Source organism: Astatotilapia calliptera, chromosome 13, assembly GCF_964374335.1.
Source record: "Astatotilapia calliptera chromosome 13, fAstCal68.1, whole genome shotgun sequence".
Lineage (NCBI taxonomy): Eukaryota > Metazoa > Chordata > Actinopteri > Cichliformes > Cichlidae > Astatotilapia > Astatotilapia calliptera.
Window position 1 is genome coordinate 1426430 of NC_137434.1, and position 8547 is coordinate 1434976.

Sequence of the window (8547 nt, forward strand, 5' to 3'; positions counted from 1 at the left end):
AATTGCGCACGCAGGAAACACCTCTGAAGCAGTGGAACTTGAGTCAGCAGCAAGGGCAGGAACATCAACAACTTCTGGCGGGGGAAAAACATGCCCACCAGCTAGATCATTACCAAGAATGAAGGAAACTCCTTCAATTGGTAATCGCTGGCGCACGGCGACCTTAACGTAGCCCGACACTAACAGCGAGTGCAGGTGCACCATATGCAGAGGGGCTTTGGTGACGCTCATTTTTATTCCCCACACTAGTATGTCGGAACCACAGGATGTTTTTTTAGACAAAGGCAGCACAGACTCTAGTAGAAACGAGTGGTACGCACCCGTATCTCTAAGAATCGTGACTGGCACTTTATCTTTTTCTTCACCCGTCAACGAAACAAAGCCACATGACACAAATGGTAGAAACTGCGTGTCAACGTCAGTTTTAGGGTTTTGTTCGGCCTCCACGTGCACCTTTGGCGAGCAAGCGGTTTTAATCAAACCCACGCCTGCGGGGAATTTAGTGCCCCTCGCATCTTTTTTTTTTTTTTTTTGGCCTGTCCCATTTGGCTCTTTTGCCATCAGAATTGTTGTCTAAAGGCAAAGAAAGATGCCCAACGGATTTACTTTACCAAACTGACCATCCCAGCCTTGCCGTAATGGTCCATTTGATTCACCTTTTATTGTTTTTATTTTCACTTACTGAATACGGGACAGACTTGACTGGGGGAAAGAAGGGGAGAAAGAAAGAGGGAAAGAGAAACAGCTGAGAAGAGGGACGGGGGAGAAGGGCAAAAGACAAAAACCAACAGAACGGGCAGAGAAAAAAAATGCATATATCAATCACCTGGGTCACCTGCTGAGAAAGAAAAAAGAAAGCAAGCAGAAGAGAACAAGAGTAATAGAATAAACAACATCACAATGATATATGGGAATATGACAGTAAATACTAAATGTTAAACATTATTGTGCAGTGTGCTTTATGGCTGTGCAGTGTGCTTTATGGCTACACAGTCTGCTTTGAGGTAGGAGCCAAAAAGGGTGTAGTTTGTGGTTGTGATCACCCGTGTGTACACCTGGACCAAGGAGTGAGCCGGTGTGTACCTGGACGCCCATCCCCGGACACAAAGAACCACCAACGCACCGATGTCTGAGGGGGTCCGCCACTGGCAGGGGAAGTGGTGGTAGTGGGAGATAGGCCTCCAAACCTTGGAGGGCCTGAGATGTCCCCAGAGAGGTGGCGCCTGACACCCAACCTGACATATAGACACAGACATACAGGCACACACAGATACAAACATCCATTCCCACCCTCATGCTCTCATATGCACTTACTCCACACTCAACCAAGGTGGAGACAGACATAAAGAGACGCTGTACACACGATCACACTCCCCAAGCGTACTCTACAAACCGGGTCTAGGTGCCCTTGCCCCTGGAGGGGGGAACTGCACCCAGACCCAGGTGGTGTTTCCCTTTTCCCTGCGGTGGGGGGAGGCAGACCGCCCCGACTCCGCAGCAGCAGGAAGGCTCCACACTCCAGACCGCAGTCGGACGGCCAACTCCTCCTCCTAGCCCCCCTGCTCCAGCAGGTCGCAGAGAATGGGGGTGAGAGAAGACTCCAAACCTCCCTCCACCCGCTCATTGTAGTGTTGATGCATGTGTGTTCTAAGGTGCATTTAAAACCCAGGAGGGCTTGGAGCTACCTGCCAGAGAGCAGCAGGTAAGTGCATGGTCCCTCCTGCTAGCCCTTAATGTCTACGTGTATTTAAAATTGAGAGGTGGGCAACGATGCCAGGGGTGGGGTGTACACCCTGATGGTACTTTGGACTCCGTGTATCGTGTCCACCCCCAAGATCCTATATGTATGTGTAATGAGAGTGTGAGTAATGTGAATGTCTAAGTTGTGGGATAAAATTGAGGCAGAGGCAGCCAGAAGGTGACAGAGGGGGGGGGGGGGGGTAGCCTCCTCTGCACCCTGGTGACATACCCCTACTCCAAGGCCCTGCATGTGTGGGTGGTTGTGGTGGAGCGGGACGAGGGAGGCAGCTGGAGATGGGGAGGGAAGGAAGGGAGGGGCAAGTGACCCCTCCCTGGGGCCAGCTCCCCCGCTGACCCCAGTAGGCACCCCCATACTCCGCGACTCGCCAGGGAAAGGGGGCCCAGGCCCATCCAGACCGGGGCCCAGTGCAGCAGCGCCGCCCGGCCCCACAGAGCCCGGGACAGTCCACCCAACCCCACCACAGAGAAAACTGCACCCACCCCACCATCCACTCATCTTCCAGACTACATAAGACAATAAACACCCAGGCTGAGATCTTCCTCCACCTCTCCTGTATCTCCCCCTCCTACAGAGGGAGCTCCTGAGGAGAGGAAAGCTCCTGCAAGATGTGACAATCTCCCCCACCAGTTGAAGAGCCCCCCAGGTGGCTCGATGCACCGGCGGCACCCTGCTCCAGGGCTGGGCCCCCATGCACCCACCCGCCCACAACCCCGGCAACACACCAACCAGGACCCAAGCCCCCGAGGCCCGGTCCGGGTCCCAGCCCAGAGACGGAGCGCCCCCAGAACCTCACGCCCATCCCGGACCCACCCAGGGGCAGCCAGGCTACCAGGTCAGTAACCCACGTCCGTCAGCACAGACCCTCCCCTAGCCCCGCTGCACGCAGCCGCGAGGAAACAGTCACCTGAGAGCCAACAGAGCCCCCAACCGGACATGACCGCTACCCCGGGTTGAGCCCCCCAAGGAAGATGCCTCCGGGGAACCCCCCGACGCCCTAAGCCTGTCCCTACCCCCACACCAATCACAACAGTGAAGGCGGGACCAAACTATGACCCCCCACCCCCACTAGGTGATGGAGCTGATCAAAGGAGCCCAGAGCAATGGATCTGATGTGGTGGCAGAGGCTGTATCAAGGCTAATGTAATCTAATAGATAATTTCTATATTGGTTAGAATTAAGATTATTTTTATTTTTCCAGTTCATGAGGACTGTTTTCTTGGCTATGCATAGGGCAGTGAAAACCATATGGGCTATATTCTTTTCTGAAGTGACATTATCTAAGCTGCCCAACAAACACACTAAGGGGGAAGTTGGAATGTTACATTTCAGGCACTTCGATAAGTCTTCACATATCTCGCGCCAAAACTTCTGAACTGGTGGACAGAACCAAAGAGCGTGGATATAATTGTCCGGTGAATTGGTTTGGCAGTGTGAGCAGTTGTTGGTAGACGTAAAGCCCATCTTGAACATCCGATGACCTGTATAGTGTACTCTATGTAATATTTTGTATTGAATTAATTGAAGACTGGGATTTCTAATTAGATGAAAGGTTTTTAAGCAAATCTGAGACCAGAAGTTTAGGTCTAAGTTAACTGATAAATCCGCTTCCCATTTTGCAATAGGAAGTGATATTGATTCATCTGTTTTAGAAAGCATTCTGTATATTTTGGATAGTAATTTGGGGGGTTTAAGAGTAAGAAATTGAACCACACTTGGTGGTGTTTGTAGTTCAACTTGACCCGGTTTAAATTTCTTTTTTACTATGGATTTAATTTGTTGATATTCTAAAAACCTTTTCTTGTTGATCCCATATTGTGTAACTAGTCCGTCAAATGAAATAAATTCTGTTCCTTCTAGTATATGTTCTAAATATTTGATTCCTTTATCACTCCAATCTGAAAAGTTTATCATATTATTGTTTTGTAATATGTCAGGGTTGTTCCAGATAGGTGTACGTTTGCATGGGATTAATGAAGACGCCGTCAATTTTAGAAACTCCCACCATGCTGTCAGAGAAGAGCTGATGTTGATGCTTTTAAAGCATTCATGTCGTTGGATGTTTGAGCTGATAAATGGTAGGTCTGAGATCTCTAGATTATTGCAGAGTGCTTGTTCTACATCTAGCCAAGGTTCATCTAAGAGGGTGTGTTTTAGCCATCCTGAGATAAACTGAAGCCTGTTGGCTAAGAAGTAGTGCTGAAAGTTAGGCAGTTCTAGTCCTCCTTTATCCTTGGTCTTTTGTAGTGTTTTTAAGCTTATACGTGGGGGTTTATTTTTCCAAAGGAATTTGGACATACATGAATCTAGAGATCTGAACCAATCTTGTGGCGATTTAGTTGGGATCATTGAGAATAAATAATTTATTTTTGGTAAGACCATCATTTTTATAGCGGCAACCCTTCCCATGAGTGATATGGGTAGACATTTCCATCTAGCCAGATCATCTTCTACCTTCTTTAAAAGTGGGATATGGTTTAATTTAGTTAGATCTGCAAGCTTGGGAGAAACATTAATACCTAAATATTTTATATTTCCCGATTGCAGTGGTGTTGAAGAGGAATTATGGAAGGAGCAATTAATCGGTAGGACTGTAGATTTTGACCAGTTAATTGAGTAATCTGATATTCTTGCAAAAGAGTTTATCAATTCAATCACCCCAGAGATATTGGTTTGTGAATTTTGGAGAAAGAGTAACACATCATCCGCATAAAAGCTGATTTTATGTTCCACGTTCTTGCATTTTATGCCCTTAATTACTGAATTCTGTCTAATTGCTGCTGCTAGTGGTTCAATAAAAATTGCAAATAGTGAAGGGGAGAGTGGGCCTCCCTGCCTGGTGCCCCTCAAGAGACAGAAGCTGGAGGATGTCTGGTCATTTGTTCTAACACAAGCTGTTGGGGAATTATATAATATTTTTAACCAGTTTATGAAAGAGGATCCAAAACCAAATTTGTGTAAAGTTGCAAATAGAAATTTCCAGTTAACTCTGTCAAATGCTTTTTCTGCGTCTAAAGAGAATATTGTAGTTTCTAGGTTTTTACTGTATGAGTAGTCTATCAAATTAAGTAATCTACGTGTATTTGTTGATGAGTGCCTACCTTTTATGAAACCAGTTTGGTCAGGATGAATTAAGAGGGGGGTTATTTTCTCCAGTCTCTTTGAGAGAGCTTTGCAGATTATTTTAAGGTCTACATTTATAAGGGATATTGGACGATAGCTTGAGGGATATACAGGGTCTTTGCCTGGTTTTAGCAGGAGATTAATGTTTGCAGAATTCATATTTGATGGAAGTCTGCCCTTTTCTTTAATTTCCAACAACGTTCTGTAGAAAACTGGTGCTAGAATCGACCAGAATTCTTTGTAGAATTCTGCAGGAAAGCCATCTGGACCTGGAGCCTTATTATTGTGCATACTTATCAGGGCTTCCTGGAGTTCACCTGGTGTCAGTGGTGAATCCAGTGCCATTGCTTGAGTGTCCAATAATTTTGGAAGAGTTATGTTGTCCAAAAACTGATCAATTTCTTTTTTAGATGGGTTTATTTGTGGTGAATACAACATTTTATAGAAATCCCTGAAAATGTTGTTTATTTGTATCGGTTCATATAATGTGTTCCCAGATGAATCTTGAACAGCACATATTGTCACGGCGACGGATGGCCGGTACTGAATAGGACTCAGGTGCAGAAACCCAGAGCGGAGACAGTAGATGATTTAACAGTTTATTACGGTTAAGTGCAAGGGGGAAAAAAAGGGAAACGTGGCAAAGACAGAAAATGACGAGACGTGGAGCCTTGGTGTGGCGTGCCCAGGGGAACGTGGCTAGGGCGAGGGAACGAGGCCTGAGAAGTGGAACGGAGCTGAGTGGGGAACAGTCACATTGCAGTTAGGGACCTGGAGTGTTTGAGAGGGGGATGATGAAGATCCAGGGGAGGCTGAGTGGCGTGGAAAGGCTGACCTGAGATCCGGGGCTCCAGATGGAGTGTGATGGCAGGAGGGCAGGCAGGTGAGGCACAGAGGGATTTCCAAAATGATCACTAGGTATCCCGAGTCCGGAGGTGGAGTGAGCCAGGGTGTGTACAGCAACTGTAGTACAAAAGAGTCTTTGTTAGTAAGATGAATCACAGCGAGAATTTGAAACACAAGACCTGTTACCAACATGGGTTGATGACGAACTGGCAGTGAGTGAACATCGATGTGTGGTTTAAATCCCTCTGGCTTGATAGCCTGCAATAGGCTCCAGGTGTGCAGGAGCTGGAGTTGGCCCTGCCCAGGGGCGGATCCCAGGTCAGTTCAGGAGCCTAATGGAAACTCCAGCCACCCACCGTAGACCATGACACATATAGTTGTTTTTTCTTTATTTATTTTTAGCTGGTTTGCTAGAAATTGACCGGATTTATTACCATGTTCATAATTTTGTAGGCGTAGTCTTTGTACTAAGAATTTTGTTTTTTTATCAATTATCTCATTTAATTCTAGTTTTGTTTTGCGTATTTTGTTCAATGTTTCCTGATCTTGGTGGGACGCGTAGGCTTCTTCTAGTGATTTGATGTTTTTTTCTAATTCCTGAATATTTTTGTTTTCTTTTTTCTTTTTATGTGATGAGAAAGAAATTATTTTACCTCTCATCACAGCTTTCCCTGCTTCCCATAGAACAGAAGCTGATGTTTCGGGAGTGTCATTATAGTCCAAATATGAAGTCCACTCTTTTTTAAAATATTTAATAAAGTCTTCATCTTTAAGTAGTGATATATTAAATCTACAGTTTTTTCTTGGCGTAGTATTATTCTTGTGCATTAGTGTTAAAGATACAGGACCATGATCGCTGACAGCTATAGGGTGAATCTCAGTGTCTGAAATGTCGTTCAGCAGTGAGCTGCTGACTAAAAAAATAATCCAGACGAGAGTAGGAGTGATGGACATGTGAGAAAAAAGTATATTCCTTACTGGTGGGGTGAAGGGAGCGCCATGCATCGCAAAGACCAAAGTCGCTCATATACTGTTTGATTATATTTGTGGACTGCCAATTACGCTGAGTTCCCGCTGTATTGAGCCTATCCATGTCTTCATTTAGTCCAAGGTTGAGGTCACCTCCAAGAACAAGTGTGCCATCTAAGTGTTCAGAGAGTGCACTGAAAAAACCGTGAAAGAATGAGGGATCATCAACATTTGGACCATATACACTTGCAATACATAGCTTTTTATCACGTATAGATAGTTTAATGATTAAGAATCTACCCTCTGGATCTATAACTGTATCGAGTACTGTGAAATTAATATTTTTATGTATTAAAATTGCTGCTCCCCTTTGTCTAGAATTATAACAAGCTGAGAACACATTGGGAAACTCAGGTGTTTTAAGTTCATTCGAACCTCTAAGAGGTCTGTGGGTCTGCTTCTTTTCTTTTTAATACTGGACACGCAGCAATCAAATGTCCTGAGTCGTGACAATAAAAACATTCTCGACCGTTTGATTTAGCACTAAACTGTGATACGTTTTTACGCACTGCTCCTGGTGACTTTTTTCGTTCAGACAGATTTTCCTGAAACGAATTCTGTGCACGGAACGCACTTTTGTGTGTTAAAACAAACTCGTCAGCCAGGAGAGCCGCGTTAGTGAGAGACGACACCTTTTGTTCGTTTAAATAAGTCACGATGCGTTCCGGCAAACACCTTTTAAACTCCTCCAGCAAAATAAGAGTTTTCAACTCTTCCACGGTTTTAACTTTACATGAACAACACCATTTCTCAAACAACACATTCTTTTCTCGCGCAAACTCAACAAAAGTCTGGTTAGCAGTTTTATTAAGAATCCTAAATTTCTGTCGATATGCTTCAGGGACAAGTTCATACGCCTGCAGCACAGTTTTCTTAAGAGTTTCATAGTTTAAACTCTGCTCAATAGACAGGCTTGAACACACTTCTTGGGCTTTCCCCACAAGCTTACATTGGAGTAAGAGGGACCAAAACTCTTTCGGCCACTTCAAAGCAGCGGCTATGCGCTCAAATGCACTAAAATAGGAGTCTACCTCAGACTCGCAAAACGGGGGAACCAACTTGATATGCTTACTTATGTCAAAACCAGCAGAAGAGGAAGCACTTGTGCTTGATAACGTTGGGGAAACACCCGCTGAGCCCTTTTCAAGCTCAAGAGCCCTGATACGGAGATGCATAGCTTGCACTTCCAGCTGCCTATTGCGGGTCTCCACCTCTTTTATGCGGAGCGTGAGGCGCAGATCCTCAGTGGACGTACCTTCACTGGATTCAGAAACCAGATCAGCCTCCGTGCCAGCAGCAGACGCATCAACTGCGTTAGAAGCCGCTTCAGATGCAGTGCCATCTGCGCCTGTCACTGGCTTGCTTTCCGCATCATCTCCCCGTGGTAAAAGCACACCTTTTCCCACTAGCTTTTCAGCCAGGGTTTCCTTCAACTCTGCCTTGTGAGCACTGTAAGACACTTCCACATCGTAAGAGTTAGCCACGATGAGCAGGTCCGCTTTCTTACATTTGTCAATTTTTTTCCATGAAGGTGCCTTCACAAAATCGTCAAGTGAAAACTCCATTTCCACACACACACCCCCACACAAAAAATAAAACCGCTAACCAGAACAAGACACGCCAACCCCACAAACCAACAAGCGAGAAAAGAGACGGAACGAGCCCCCAATTATGTTATGGCCCGTCTAGGCGCGGCCAGACCACAACATAAAGGGTGATCCATCCCCGTCCAACCCCCAAGCAGCACGTCACACACTTAATATTTTGTGACAGTGATTTATTTACAACAA

The 8547-nt window shown here is 45.6% G+C and overlaps 1 long non-coding RNA gene across 1 annotated transcript; it reads right to left on the reverse strand.

Annotated features, from left to right (window-relative positions):
• Positions 1–5467: 5467 nt before the first annotated feature.
• Positions 5468–7257, reverse strand: LOC145419600 (uncharacterized). Its single transcript, XR_013900895.1, has 2 exons — positions 5919–7257; positions 5468–5845 (listed from the first exon to the last, which is right to left on the reverse strand). It is a non-coding gene; the product is annotated as an uncharacterized LOC145419600 (long non-coding RNA).
• Positions 7258–8547: the final 1290 nt, after the last annotated feature.